The sequence below is a fragment of the Ambystoma mexicanum genome, chromosome 6p (assembly GCF_040938575.1).
Source record: "Ambystoma mexicanum isolate Mex_15411 chromosome 6p, UKY_AmexF1_1, whole genome shotgun sequence".
Classification (NCBI taxonomy): Eukaryota; Metazoa; Chordata; class Amphibia; order Caudata; family Ambystomatidae; genus Ambystoma; species Ambystoma mexicanum.
The window spans coordinates 176892685-176907216 of record NC_090935.1 but is presented as its reverse complement, the minus strand read 5'-3'; positions in this window follow the sequence as shown (position 1 = coordinate 176907216).

Sequence of the window (14532 nt, the reverse complement as noted above, 5' to 3'; positions counted from 1 at the left end):
GAACACCAGTGAAAAACTATTAACCCTTCCCACTACCTCCATAATAAGATGGTTTGTACTGGTTTTGTTCCTAACTATTGTCTAGAAATGTCAATGGTAACGTTACATGCCCTGGGAGACAGTAGTCAGTCCCAGAGTATGGCGCCTATGTTTGGGGGTCACTATGAAACCTCTGTGTTACTGCACAGAGGGTGCTGTGTAACACACATGCAAAAAGATGATACCTATGGAGTGATAAAAACTCCATAGCCCATAAGCACAACAATAGCCTGAAACACACATCAAAACGTTGCCTAAGAGTGAGAAATAGAGTCTCACTCTTAGCAGGAGTAAAAAAACAAACCCTTGAAATCCAGCAAAGCTGCTCCTGGACTCTATAGGAAAGGGAAATTCGCCTTTTAAGAGAATTCTCCCTAACAAACAGGTAAACAGTCACCGGTGAGAATATCTTCCTGGCCCCAAGGGTCAAGCCTGGTGATGGTGTAAACAGGGAGGCAAAACGATTTAACAGAAACGTTCACTCCTCCTGTTGTTCCAGTGTCAGATTAGAAGAGAGATTAACTCCTTCTATCTTTTCATCTAAAGGCTGTCCCCTGAGGAGATCGGATAGAGGTTCATTCTCCTGCTTCTCCTGAGCTGAAGTTAGAAGCAAAGCTCCCACTTCTGGTCTTGAGACATAGGGCCTCATTACACGGAAGGCGGTGAGCCATGGCGCTATTAGCGCCATGGCTCATGCCGGTAAAATACCGGCACCGCCTTGGCGGAAAGGGGATTTACCGCCCCATTCCAAGGTTGGAGGGGCGGTAAATCCCCCTTCTGCCATTGCCCTTCCCCATTCCCATTTCTGCCCCATAGGGCTCTATGGGAATGGGGAAGGCGCTAATTACGGCACCGCAATTTTGCGGTGCCGTAATTAGCTCCGAGGTCCCTTAGCGGGTTGGTTTTTAACGCCTGCAAAAAGCAGGCGTTAAAGCACCAACCCGCTAAGGGACCTCGTAGTAAGGCGGTAATGGTTAACAGCCACCGTTACCATTAACGGTGGCCGTTAACCATTACCGCCTTCCGTGTAATGAGGCCCATAGGCTTTTAGACGGTTGGTGTGAAAGACCATAGGAGCCGCCTTAGGATTGCCTAAGTCCACCAAATAATTGACCTCTCCAAGTTTTCCCACAACCTTGAAGAGTCCAATCCATTTGTCCTGTAAGGCCCTCTGCCTTGTAGGTACCATAACTAGAACTTGCTGGTCTTGAGTAAACTCAACCATGTTGGTCTTCTGGTCATGCCAGTGCTTAACCAGAGCCTGACCTGCTTTCAAGTTATCTGCTGCTTCTGTCATCATGCATGTCATTCTCCTCTGGAACCCAAGCACATAGTCAGTGACTCTCAATGGCTTGTGGGAAGGAGCACTCTCCAACCCCTCCTTAATCAGGGCCAAGGGGCCTCTAACTGGATGACCATAGAGAAGCTCCAAGGGACTAATTCAAACTCCCTCCTGGGGGACTTCTCTATAAGCAAATAGAAGGCATGGCAGTAGAAGGTCCCACTTTCTTCTAAGGTTTTTCCTCTAAAGCACCTATTATACTCTTCATAGTTCTATTAAACCTCTCTATCAATCAATTTGTCTGGGGCTGGTAGGCAGTTGAGAACTTGTAAGTCACTTCACAGTTTTTCCACATGGCCTGCATGTACTGGGGCATACAATTTGATCCCCTGTCAGAGAGGACTTCCTTAGGAAAACCTACCCTGATAAAATACCAAGTATGGCCTTAGCAACAGTCCTCATAGGTATGGTTTCAGGATACCTAGTAGCATGGTCTACTACAACCAATATAAATAGATTGCCTGAAGAGCTTGGAAGGTCTAAGCGACCAACAATGTTGATTCCTACCCTCTCAAAAGGGACTCCCACACTTGGAGAGGCACCAAGTGTGCCACATCCTTGGCACCGCGCTTGCCAGATGTCTGACAAGTGTGAGAGCTCCGACAGAATGAGAGCTCCAATTTAGGACAGTGGAAATATAGAGGAAGCCTTTCCTTGGTCTTCTTGAAACTCAAGTGACCAGCCAAAGGACATGCCAAACTCAAGTGACCAGCCAAAGCCATGGGCTAACTATAGGAACTGTTGTCTGGTCTCTAGAGGCACTACAAGTCTTCAGTAGTCCCCTGGGATAGACTCAGTTGGTTCACTGTAGAAGGGGCCATCTTCCCAGTACAACTTGTGCTTCCCTGGCTCTTGCCTGTCCAGCTGGGAAGCTGCCTGTTGGCAAAGTCCTTCAAGAGTAGAACACTCTCTTTGACCTCTGCAGAAGTCTGTCCTACAGGGGCCAGCTTCTGCCAGTAAAGACTGCAGCTCAGGATGGTATTTAGGATCCAGATCTCCAACAGGGGGAATGTCTTCTACCAGCTCTGAATCTTCAGCAGCTGATTCAACCTTTCCTGGTGGTTGTTCCTCACACTCAGCCTCAGCTGGTGGAATAGTCATAGGTTTGACTTTGGACAGTCCTCTCTGGGATGTCCTTGTTGGAAGCACAGGAGTGTTCTCTTGCTTTTTGTTTGTGACCTTGGGTTTCCCCTTTGCCTCTTTCTTCCTAGAAATAGCAGTTAGTAGCTCCTGAGGGCTGGATGTTATAGTTTCTTCTGTAACATCCTCTGGAGAGATATCTAATGTACTCTCCCTGGCCTTCCTTGTTTGTGTTTCCTTTTGCTGGGAGGCCTGAGGGTGCTTGATACAACTCCAAGAGTTTTTAAATCATGCCCCAACAGGACTCTCCCAGGCACTTCACTCTGAACACTAACAGGTATTTTGACAGACATTCTGTTGCACTGGATGAGAGACGGTAATCTTGGAAGCATTTGAACAGGGCCTCCAGCAAGCTTAGTGAGGCCTTTGGGTGCCTTAGCAACATCCTCGGGTTTGAAAAAAGATTCATCCACCACTGTAATGCTGGCCTCAGTGTCTCTAATGGCAGTGGTCTCCTTATCATTTACAAGTACATTGTCCTTATAATATTATTTAGTGTTATCTGGAATTGAATTATAGACATCTAAATTCTGCTGTTCCCATAGACCCAGGGACACTAGAGAAACACTGGCAGAGACTCCAATGTGGTCTTCAGCCAGTAATTGAAAGTTTTCACTTGCCATTTGTACTTCTCCATCTGGGGAAAAGGCTAAGAAGACAGTGGTGACGCCTGAAGTTTTACCCTTTCATCTGGGAGCCCCTTTCCCATAGACCTACAAGCATAACATTTTCCATACGTTTTGACAAATGGGGGTTTCTGCTGACCTCCCTCTGGTTTAGCACCAGAGGTTTCACTAGCATGATTCAGTTTCCTTTGTGGCTTACCCTTTTTCTGTTTGGGGCCCTCTTTTGTATTGGAGGTATTAGAATTATCTTTGTCATCTTTCCTTTGCTGCTAACCACCATCTTTCTTCTGAGTTGCCCAAGAATCCGTGTGAGTAGCCCTGTTGGCAACCCACAAGTCAGCAGCCTTTGCTAACTTCTTTGGATCAATTTCCTTAGAGTCAGTCAAGTGCTGTCTCCGCTCAGGAGAGCAGGCATCAACAATAGATTCCAACAAAAATAGATTTCTCATTCCTTCAAAAGAGTTAACTCTGTAACCCTTTACCCAACCATCTAGGTTCTTCAAACATTCACACACACAGGTAGCCCAAGGGGTACCATCATGCTTTTTCAGAGTCCTAAACCTCTTAAGGTACTGGGAAGGACTTTTCCCAAATCTAGCTATCAAAGCTAGCTTTACATTTTCATACTCCAATCTTTCAAGTTCCCCCACCTCCATTACAGCATCAGTTGAAGACTGGGGGAGCCTAGACAAAAGCCAAGGAATAAACAGATTCCCTGTGAAACCCTGAATCCCATGGATACTCAAAAGCAGCCAACCAATCAAAAATATCAAGTCTCACCTCATACATACTCACAGCTTCTTTAGGCATGCAAGGTCTCTTAGGAATGGAAGACCTAGAAGACTCTGGGATAGAACCAGTTTTAAGTGACCATGTCTTCATTTCAAGAGCATGATGCATTTCCATTTCTCTGAGTTTGATTTCTTGATGTTTACTTTCTGTTTCCATTTGCAGCCTTTTGAACTCTAACTCGGGTCTCATTTTTTCAAGAGAGACGCATTCTGGACCCAGTACTGGACCTGGTAGTGTCCCTGTGGCTAAAGGTTGTTGAGGTGTAGAAGGGCTCACATCCTGAGACTCCTCTAATTCTTCTTGCTCAACAATAACATTAGAGTTAGGCTCTGAATCATATCATACTCATCAATATTTTCCACATTTGCTGAAGGAATAGGTGTACCAGACCTACTTCTCAGACTTTGAACTTCCAACACTCTTTCAATTATTTCATTTTTTTCTTTCCTTTAAGTGGGAGGTTCCTGACCTCACACATTTTCTTCAGTTGATCTACTGTCTGTAGTTATCCATATCAGGCATGATGAAATTACTTTTCTAGTGGTGCTTAGCCTTGTGAAGGTTACTATCTGAACAAAGGTAAAGCAGAACTCTCAATGTAAAAACTATATCACCGCCTGCCAACAGTGTTAGGCAAAGATTGCATGCAGTACCCTCTGGGACCACTACACACAACTAGGACTACAGGTGTAAGCAAAATCAACCTTTGGTATAAGTCTGTACCACACAGTTTTTGGTAGTGAGCTGAGCAGCCAGGCTTATCTCAAGAAGGAATGTGAGTTTGTAAGGTTGTTACATAAAGGTCTAAAATGATAAGTATTCAGATAGATACTTTTACTCAAGGTTTCTTGGTAAAACACGTATTAATTTATTAAACAATCGTTTATGAGGCATTCACTAAATGAGACAACCAACATCACACAAAAATTATACTACAGTACTGATTACTAGTAGTTGAGCTCCCATGAATCAGGAGCAACATAGCATGGAAGTAGGAGAAAGTTTTCTTAATGATATTATTGTATCAGTAAAATATGTATAAGCACCATGGAGTGTTGCCTTCACAGGTAATGCTTCACCAACACCTGTCTTTGTGCAGGGACCTCAACCTGTTCACCTTCACAAATATCTTGTATATTAAAGGATCTGCGTCTTAGATAATAGTTGTGGCTTCAAACTGTTTTGGTCCAAGGACACGTACATTGCTTGCACATCTGGCTTGCAATAAAATCATTACAGTGGACATATCCAGAATGAATGTTTGAAAGTCGTCGTTTTTTAGTATCTTCGACCAAGCAAGGGTATAGTGAGAAAACGAGTGCAGCGTCAGGGAACATAACTCATGCTTTTTGATGCTGTGCATGCGCTTCATCAGATTTCTGTGCCATATGACTTTTTTTCCAAGCTTCAAACTGTAATCATTCAGATATTAGGCAACAAAAAGTGTCTGTGACACTTTAAAAAAAATATATATGTTTTCCTAAATTAAGGCTCAACTAGTACGTAGTCTGCGCACCTTAACACTGTTAGTATCCTTTCAGCCTATCATGCTCTCTGTTGATTAGATGACATTTGAGCTGCCACCTCTATTGCTTCCCTTTATACCTTCTAAACTCTGACCTTATAAACTCGAACCTCTAAAAGCGAATTCTGATTTTGTTTTCTCTAAGCTTCTATTTTTGTTAACATCAGAAATTAGACTATAAACGGTGGGATATTGGAATGTGGATGAGACAAACACTTGCTCTGAGCCAAAGCATTTATTTATTTATTTTAACATTTATATAGCGCACCTAGACCCAGAGCGCTTAAGGCATAGCTGGGAGCTGCAGCAAAACCTCCAGTTCAGCGTGACGCAATCAGCTTTGTTTTTGTTTCTGTATAAATACAAGAACCGCAGTCACAAATTATAAATATATTTAGATTCTTTTAATGATGCTTTCGGCATTCACCTAAATCAAAAATCACTGACTGGCAGCCGACCCACCCCACGAGCCCCCCTCTCTCCGATAACTCTCCCTTTCTGACTGGAAGAATAAATGAGCCCGATGGTTGACACTGTGCATCAAGTGTTTTATAATAGTCTAATTGTAGCTAATGGTTTGTGCAGCTAATTAAGGCCCTATGAATTACAGTAATCAGTCAGCCTCATCTTCTGAAGCAGATAGTTCCATTCAAGCGTTCCTCCGGAGAGCAAGCATACAGAATAATGATCTGATGGGCTCATTAGAGCACAGAGAAATTAATAGAACTGATTTTAATTCTCATTTATTACAAAAAATATTTACTCAAAGCAGCCTTCGAGCATAATATACTTTTTTTTTCTCCCTTTGAGGTCATGTTCTGAACCTATGTTATATTTATCTCATGACATTTTAAAGAAGAATCTAGTTTTGGAACCCGACATTGTTTCAGAAGTAAAGCGTGGGCTGCACGATATGATTCATTTGGGATTGGAATAGTCCACGAATTCCAGCCAAATCCAGGTGACCAAAGGCAATGAAACAACATGGGAGTTTCTCTCTTCAAACTCCACCTGCATGTTCAATGCCGGTACTTTCTAACTTTGCCTGTCTAGCCCTGTGCTGCTGCAGTGTAACATGATACCTGGATCAATACGGGGTGCAGGGGTGTTGCTAGGTCTGGAAATGATCCAGGGCCACCCTAATGTCGTCACTGTCGGCTCTCGGGGCTAGCTAGCCTGAGCTTCTATCTGTGGCTACAACCAAAAGACCTGGGATTATACCCCCTCAGCCCCCGCAAGCAATCCAGCAACACCTCTGGGGATGTGGTTATCATACAAATTAGGTGTTCATTATGATTGTGGTTCCATGCGTGCTTGCTCCTCAGCTACATTAGTACTGGTATGTTTCTCTTTACAGATACGCATATTTCATCATATGCACCCTCCACACATTTGCATATGCAAAGTGGCTTATTTCCTCCAACAGATATACTCAAACTTACCCAAGTAACTGCTAAGAACTTACAGGCGATTATAATGACTGTGCTACGGGCTGTAATTCTAAGAGTGCCAAGGGTTATATTTCTACATTACTTCTTATATACCCCCCTGATTTATATCTTGATTAATGTGCATGGCTTACATTCTCCAGACTCTTATTGCGTGTTATTTTATTGTTTAAAGCTCTGACTTATCTCGAAAGCAGCCGAGTGCTGTACAGGGTGTGAATAGCCAGCATTTGGGCTGGCATCCTTTAACAGCAGACCAGTTCTGTGAGGTCTGTCTGTCGGTATGTGCATCCATTGGAATTAGTCATTGGTTAGGTCTTGTTGAAAAGCCATGTTTTGAGAGATTGACGAAATTGGAGAATTGTGGGGACATTCCAAGCCGACACCAGGATCGAGTTCCAGAGGGTGGATGCCTGACAAAAGAATGATTGTTTGTGACCCCTCTCCTCCATCTAACAAAAACTGTATCTTGAATAAAGTATCTGTCCTGGGAGCAAGCAGTGTGCTTCTTCAAGGAACTCACTTTCTACATGCATATCAGCCTCTAACTATACCCGTTTATTTTATCGTGGGTCTTTCATCAGCATCATACTAGGCTTCTGTGTGCTGTCTTTTTGTTCAAATTGGGTTCAAAGTGTGGGGAGTTATGTTGATCAAGGTGAAGTTTCAGTGTCGAGTCATCTTCAGCTCTGTGCAGTTCAATGCACCGTTAATAGCAATGTGGTCCAATGGGTCCAACAAGCTAGGGTTAGCGATTGATATGATGTTACCACTGTGTTGAGTACAATAGCTTCAATCTGTTCTAGTCAAGGTTCGAGTCGAGTCAGGTTGAGGTCCTGTAGGTTCAATGCAGTGCTCGAAGAACTGGAGAGTCAAAGTGGTACACCAGTGTTCGACCCGAGGTGGCGAAATGGCCTACTGGTGCATATAAACTTTGAGTAGGTTTGGAGATGCAGGTCAGCGTTTGCAGACTTGCTAGTACTGAAAGCAGCACCATGGGTCCTGTCATCTCAAATGGTGCTGAACGTGATTCAAATGTGGTTCGAAGCTGTGCCAAAAGGATTCCAGCTGCTTTTGGGCTTCTGGTTGCTAGCAGTCCCAATCCCAGGGTGCCAGGACATGGCGAGCTCTTCATATTATGCTCTTCCTATTCCATGGAGTTAGTCTGGCACCTTCACTCCAGTGAGGAGCATGGTTCCACTGCAGCTTGCAAAGCATCATGGAAGGAGATGGAGACCACTTCTTTATGAATGCACTCAAGACTGGACAAAAGTAAGCCTGCTGTAAGGGTCTAAATGACGCTGTTATAAGAAGTGACCCAGGCCTTCTTAGATCATACCCAAATTGTCTTTTTCCACAGGAATGGAGTGGGCAGACAAGATAGTGAGCCCCAGAGAAAATAAAGTTGGTACAAACCATTCTCAGGTGCACATTTGCCTCTCTGGATGCTCTAACTACACCCCATTCCTATCCCTGCAACGTCGAAGGCCCTTAAGCATTCACACCCTGATGTGAGGCTGGTCTTTGTTATGTGAGTGTTCCTTTGAATTAGGGTTCTCAGGAGATCTCCTAAATGGACTAAGGCGAGTCATGCCACCATCAGCATCTTGTCTCAGATACAAGGAATAGTCAAAAGCAAGGTCCTTCTCATTCCCAAGAATTTCTTAGTAGGAAAGGAAAAGGAAGCATTTGTGATGTTACTTAGGAATTGTAGGCAGGGGAGATTACACAACCATGCCTCCCAACGGGCCCTGTAATTCCATGGGATCAAAGAGATCACTGCAGCCATGACCCCTAGGAGGCTACACAAGGCACGCCCACAGATACACCCAGTGCTTAACATCTCAGTTCATCACATTAGCCTTCCTACCATGTGATCCTGCTCGCTTCTCCACGTACACTGTCCTCTCCCAGTGAAAAAGCTGTTTGCTGTACTCCTGTGTGAAAGAAAGAGAAGATAGGAAACTGAAGTTAGTATACTTACTGACCAACTAACCAGAACCGAATTGTCATTTCCCGGGTGCAACCGCCAACTTTGTATACTTTTAACCTATGCTCTGCCCGCCTTGCTCCTTCTTCACTGGTTCGTAAAGCCATATTATGCTCGCACTCCATACCCTGACCAGCACCACTAAATTATGCATAAATCATACACCGAAATCAAGCACCAATGTGTTGGAACACAGTGTGTTACAGCAAGCAGTTAACATTAAAGTCTGAAAAAATGTGCTACCTTCATCTCAGTGGAATACCATAGGATCTAACTGTTTGATACCCTTTTTGACCCTTGAACCTTAACAAGTGTTTTCTTTTTTTTCTTTTTGTTATTGACAGTTAAATCCATTATACAGCTACACAGTAAGAACAAGTAAAAGAACACTACAATTACATACATTAGAACACAAGCACAATTAAACAAACATTCAAGTATCATGAAACAAAAATTAAGAAAAGCTGATGCCGAAAACCAACTTAAAATGCAACCAGCAAACAAAAATAAAATCAGCATTTGGGCTAACATCTGTGTGCATAAACCCAGTTACCCTCATATCCATACTGTTCATTCATTTTTTTGTTCCAGCAGGATTATCTCACTAAGGAGTATTCTCATTACTCTCATCAACTTTCAGATCGTACAAAAGTGCAATTGCTCTTAATCCTGTCTCCGTGTAAATGCCAGAATGAATTAACTTCCATAAAGTTGCAGGAGTGAGAAGACTAAAAAGCTCCATCAGGTACTTGAAATGAGTAAGGCGCTGGTCAGGCAGTGCATCACACTCTGTGAAAAGATGGCTTAGCGTTTCCTCCTGATCCTTTCTTTCATAGAAACGACAATAATTGGCTGAGCGTTTGATTATTTTCCATTGAGCCAAGACCTGTCTGGTTGGCCACAGATTCAACCTTAAACGAATAAAGTAATTTCTGTGCAGTTGCGATGGTGATTGCAACAAATAGGGCTCGGGTTCACTGTATTTTTTTTATTGCTGAACAGTTCAGAGTCAAAGTCCGATACTGACTACATTTATCTAAAGTATCAATCCAATCTCTCTGGAAAAGTTTTGTATTGATCTGTACTGGATTTTGCAAAAGAATTACTAGGGAGACGTCTGCAAGTGCGAGGGCATGGATGACTAGCTCAGGCCACTTCGCAATGAAGTTGTCGTTTGATGAAAGATCACATTCTGACAATATGCCCAACACAGAACAGGTTTCGAAAGCTAACATTTTCCGAAAAGAGCAACCAACTGCCAGATGCATTGAGCGCACAAGGAAATCAATCATAGTTCATTTAATATCATTGCAACTGGTGTCGATTACGGAAGCGGCAAGATTCCTTGCCAGAATTTGCCCTCAAGCTTATACCAAAACTCTTTTGACAATATCGGTTTTAACTGAGATGCATAGAGAAGGATAGGTGCAGTCTTCAGCCGATAGTATGTCAATGCTGGGACAATAGTAAATTTACCAAACTTTGCAAGAATAATTTTTGTAATAGCTGTTGGTAAACTAAGGTACCTCTTTGACTCGTGATGCTTGTACCTAAATAAGTATGGTATTGTACAATTTCAAGCTGGACACCACCAAGAGAACATTTAGAGGGCTTCTTGATGGACTTTTTAGATGGAAGAAATTGTATAATCTTCGTCTTCTCCAGATTTATTGTTAGCAGATAGATAGCCTATGCATCCAATGCTGTTTGGAGACCCTTTGGTGTTTTGGAAATTAATGCTAGGTCATCTGCATACATTAGAAACAGAATTGCCTTATAGACCAGTTTAGGAGGGTCAGTGAGAAGATGCAAGAAGGCTCTTCTGATATCTGAAATAAAGAAGTTAAAGAGGGCCGAGGCCAAGGTACAACCTTGTCTCAGCCGACTAAATGTCCCTATCGGTTCCGATAATTTAGCATCAGATGTTAATCTCACTCGTATGGTGTTTTCCAAATGAAGATCTTCAATAAGAGACACAATGGGCCTCATTACGACCCTGGCGCTAAGTGAAAAACGATGGCGGTAAATGGTTACCGCCATCGTTTTCCGCCAGGTCCGATCATGACCCGTGACCGTTAACTACGAAGCCAATAGCGGCATCGTAGTTAACGCTGCCGCTAACTGCGCTAAGGGTGCGCGCACGCGACCGCCCACACCGTACTTAGCGCCATGGCGGAAAGGTACGCAAATGCCGACCCAAGCAGACATGCACCTAACGCCATCACCCAGGCCGTTAAGTACCTTACCGCCATGGTGCAAATAACGCCATCGCGAACCAACCGTAAAGGGCCATGTTAAGTGAATGCAGCTGACACAGGTGCACAGAAACAGCACAGGTGAAGGCAATACAGACTCAGAGGAGTACAAAAAGAGCACACCCCACCCCTTCCCACACCCAGTCACACTCCACAATGATACCAATACGACTAGCAATGTTGGGGCTGGAGGACCTGATAGCAATGCATGTGCTACAACAGCAACAACAACAACAGGCAGCACAGAGGAGACGCAGGAGGAGAAGGAGGGCAAGGCAGGCCCAGCAAGCCCCACCAGCACAGCCAGTGCCACCACGCAGGCAGCCCCCAATCCCACGCATCAGAGCCAATCCATTCAACCTCACTGCTGAGCAGATCCACACCCTGTACCGTTTGGACCGGGACACCATCACCGCCATCGTAGACATGACACACAACGACATCGTCAGCATGATAGAAAGTCCAACCGCCATCCCCCCCTACTGAAGGTAGTGGCCGTACTCCACTTCCTGGCCACAGGCACCTACCAGCACACAGTGGGGCACCTGCATGGCATCTCACAACCATTATTCTCACGAACACTCATCCAAGTGCTCGATGCCCTCCTCAAGCACACAGACGACCACATCTCATTACCACGGACTGCCCAGGAGATTGCAAACACCAAAGTGGGTTTCCATGCACTAGCCAGCATACCCGGTTGCATTGGTGCCATCGACTGCACCCATGTGGAATTGGTGGTTCCACGTGCCATGGAGGTACCGTACCGCAACCGGAAACAGTTCCACTCAATCAACGTGCAAATGGTCTGTGACTCCAACAAGATCATCACACATTGTTGTGCCCGATTCCCCGGATCAACCCATGATTCCATGGTCCTGAGGAACTCCACTATACCACGCTACATGGAGCGACATGCAGGGCCAAGATCCTGGCTACTCGGTGAGTGCAATGTCATGGAAGTGGGCAGGTGAATGACGTACCAGGGGGGGGGTGATGCATACTACACCTGGCAGAAAGGGGGGGGGATTATGCATACTCCGCCTGGCAGAAAGGGGGGGGTGATGCATACTACACCTGGCAGAAAGGGGGGGGATGATGCATACTCCACCTGGCAGAAAGGGGGGGGATGATGCATACTCCACCTGGCTGTGAGTAACACAGGGAACGGAGACAGAGGAAGGGCACTCACAATGCACACAACCCCTCTGCATACATTGGGTGATGGCATGCAAAACAGGCCATGGGAGCCATGAGCACATACTGGTTGCATTGTGTGAATCAATTAGTGCATGTAGAAGTGAGCCAAAGTAACAGTTGGATGCGAGCCATGGTGGAACATCATGTTCCTGATCAGACAACATGACTGACACATACATTCTCGCCAACATACAGGTGATGCAGCCTATCCCCTGAAGAGGTGGCTCCTCACACCAGTCCGGAACCCGCAGAACCAGCACGAGGAGGACTTCAACCGTGCACATACACGTACTCGTGTGGTCATAGAGCAGACATTCGGCCTCTTGAAGGCACGGTTCCGAAGCCTCAGCAGGTCTGGTGGGGCACTCCTGTATGGCCATGAGAAGGTGGCAAAGATCGTCATGGCATGTGTCATGCTACACAATATGTGCGTCAGACGGAATGTGCCCCTGCCCCCTGACGCAGAACTGCAACCACCTGACGATGAGGATGAGGAGGGTGCAGATGGGGTGGCACCCCATGGAGGAGGCGAAGCACAGGAGGGGCGTGCCATGCGGCAAAGTATCATCGACCACTGCTTCTAGCACACACGGCTGGTGTTTATCGCATGGAGACTGCACTTGGGGCACTGTGTGTCCCTGGGACATGCACACTGTGGACTGTACACCAATAAAGCACACATACGCAATGAAAATGTCCACACATTTCTTTTTTGGAAAGAAAAAAGTGTATTGAAACTATGAACTGTCGTGTCACACCCCCTCCCACCTCCCCCCTGCACACCCCAACACACCCCCTCCCACCTCCCCCCTGCACACCCCAACACACCCCCTCCCACCTCCACCCTGCACACCCCAACACACCCCCTCCCACCTCCCCCCTGCACACCCCAACACACCCCCTCCCACCTCCCCCCTGCACACCCCAACACACCCCCTCCCACCTCCCCCCTGCACACCCCAACACACCCCCTGCAGGTGTCAACAGATGCCTGTGACAGTGGCCACAGGCCATCACACGCCCCCTCTGCCGGCCCCCGGGGCACCCCTGGCTGTGGAGCGCAGGTTACGACCGGAACGTCGCACGGGGCTGCTCTGCGCAGAACTGGCAGTGGAGGTTGTCTCTGGCTGCCCCTGTGCATGCACGTCCTGTTGTGTGTGGGTGAGGCCAGTGACCGCACGACGCAAGGCCGCAAGTTCTGCACAGATGTCCCTGGACATGGCCTGCATGGCATCCCTCAGGGTGGCAGTGCTCTGCGCCACTTCGGCCCTTAGGGTCTCGGTGGCCTGTTCAATGCTAGACCTAGCCCCCACACATTCCGCGGCATGCTCATCCAGCATTGCGGACAGTTGATGCTGCCGTTGAGTGATGTCCTGGAGGGACTGCTGGCCGTGCTGGCCCATGGCCAGTGCTGGTGGAGTGATGGAGGGGCTGCTCCCCTCCTGTGGAGTGTGGACAGGGCATGGGGTGGATGGCCACTCCTCTACCTCTGTGTGCCCCTGTGAGTGACCCTCATGGGGGCTGGCGTCTGAGAAACAGGGGGAATGTAGCTGGTCAGTGGGGCTTCTGACCTCGTGCTCCATGTCCGAGTCTGAACATGCAGCTGTTGCAGCTGTCTCCCCGATGTTGCTGCTGGCCACTGACCCCCTGCCTCCTGTGGCAGGCAATGTCGGTGGAGGTGGAGCAGCTGCTGCTGGCCTGCTGCCGACAGGGGTGCTTGCCGGTGGGACCTCCGGTATTCCTGCAGTGGGACCTGCTTGTTGTGGGGTCTGCCTCACTGCAGCTGAGGTTGAGGGTGCAGGGACGTTGTTGTTGTTGATGGCCTTCTTGGCCCTCTTTGGCGCAGGGGTGTCCTGGTCCTCTGGGTGTGATTCTGTGCCTGTGGTGGAGCAAAGGAGGGAGGGCGTTATTGATGGGTCTGCAGACTTTGGAATGAAATGTTTGACATTATTGTGGTCAGTGGATGTGGAAGATTTCAGGCAGTGCCATGCAGGTTGTCTCCTTTTAGTGTGGAATGTGGATGCAGGTATGCGGGTGCCAGCAGTGTATGCAGGGTGGTGCTCGCATGTCGCTATGGGCAGTGTTGATATGTGTTGCATTTACACTCTAGGGCAACCTTGTGCTACACATGATTGGACTGCTGTGACTATGGCATGTCTTGTTTGAGGCACCTAC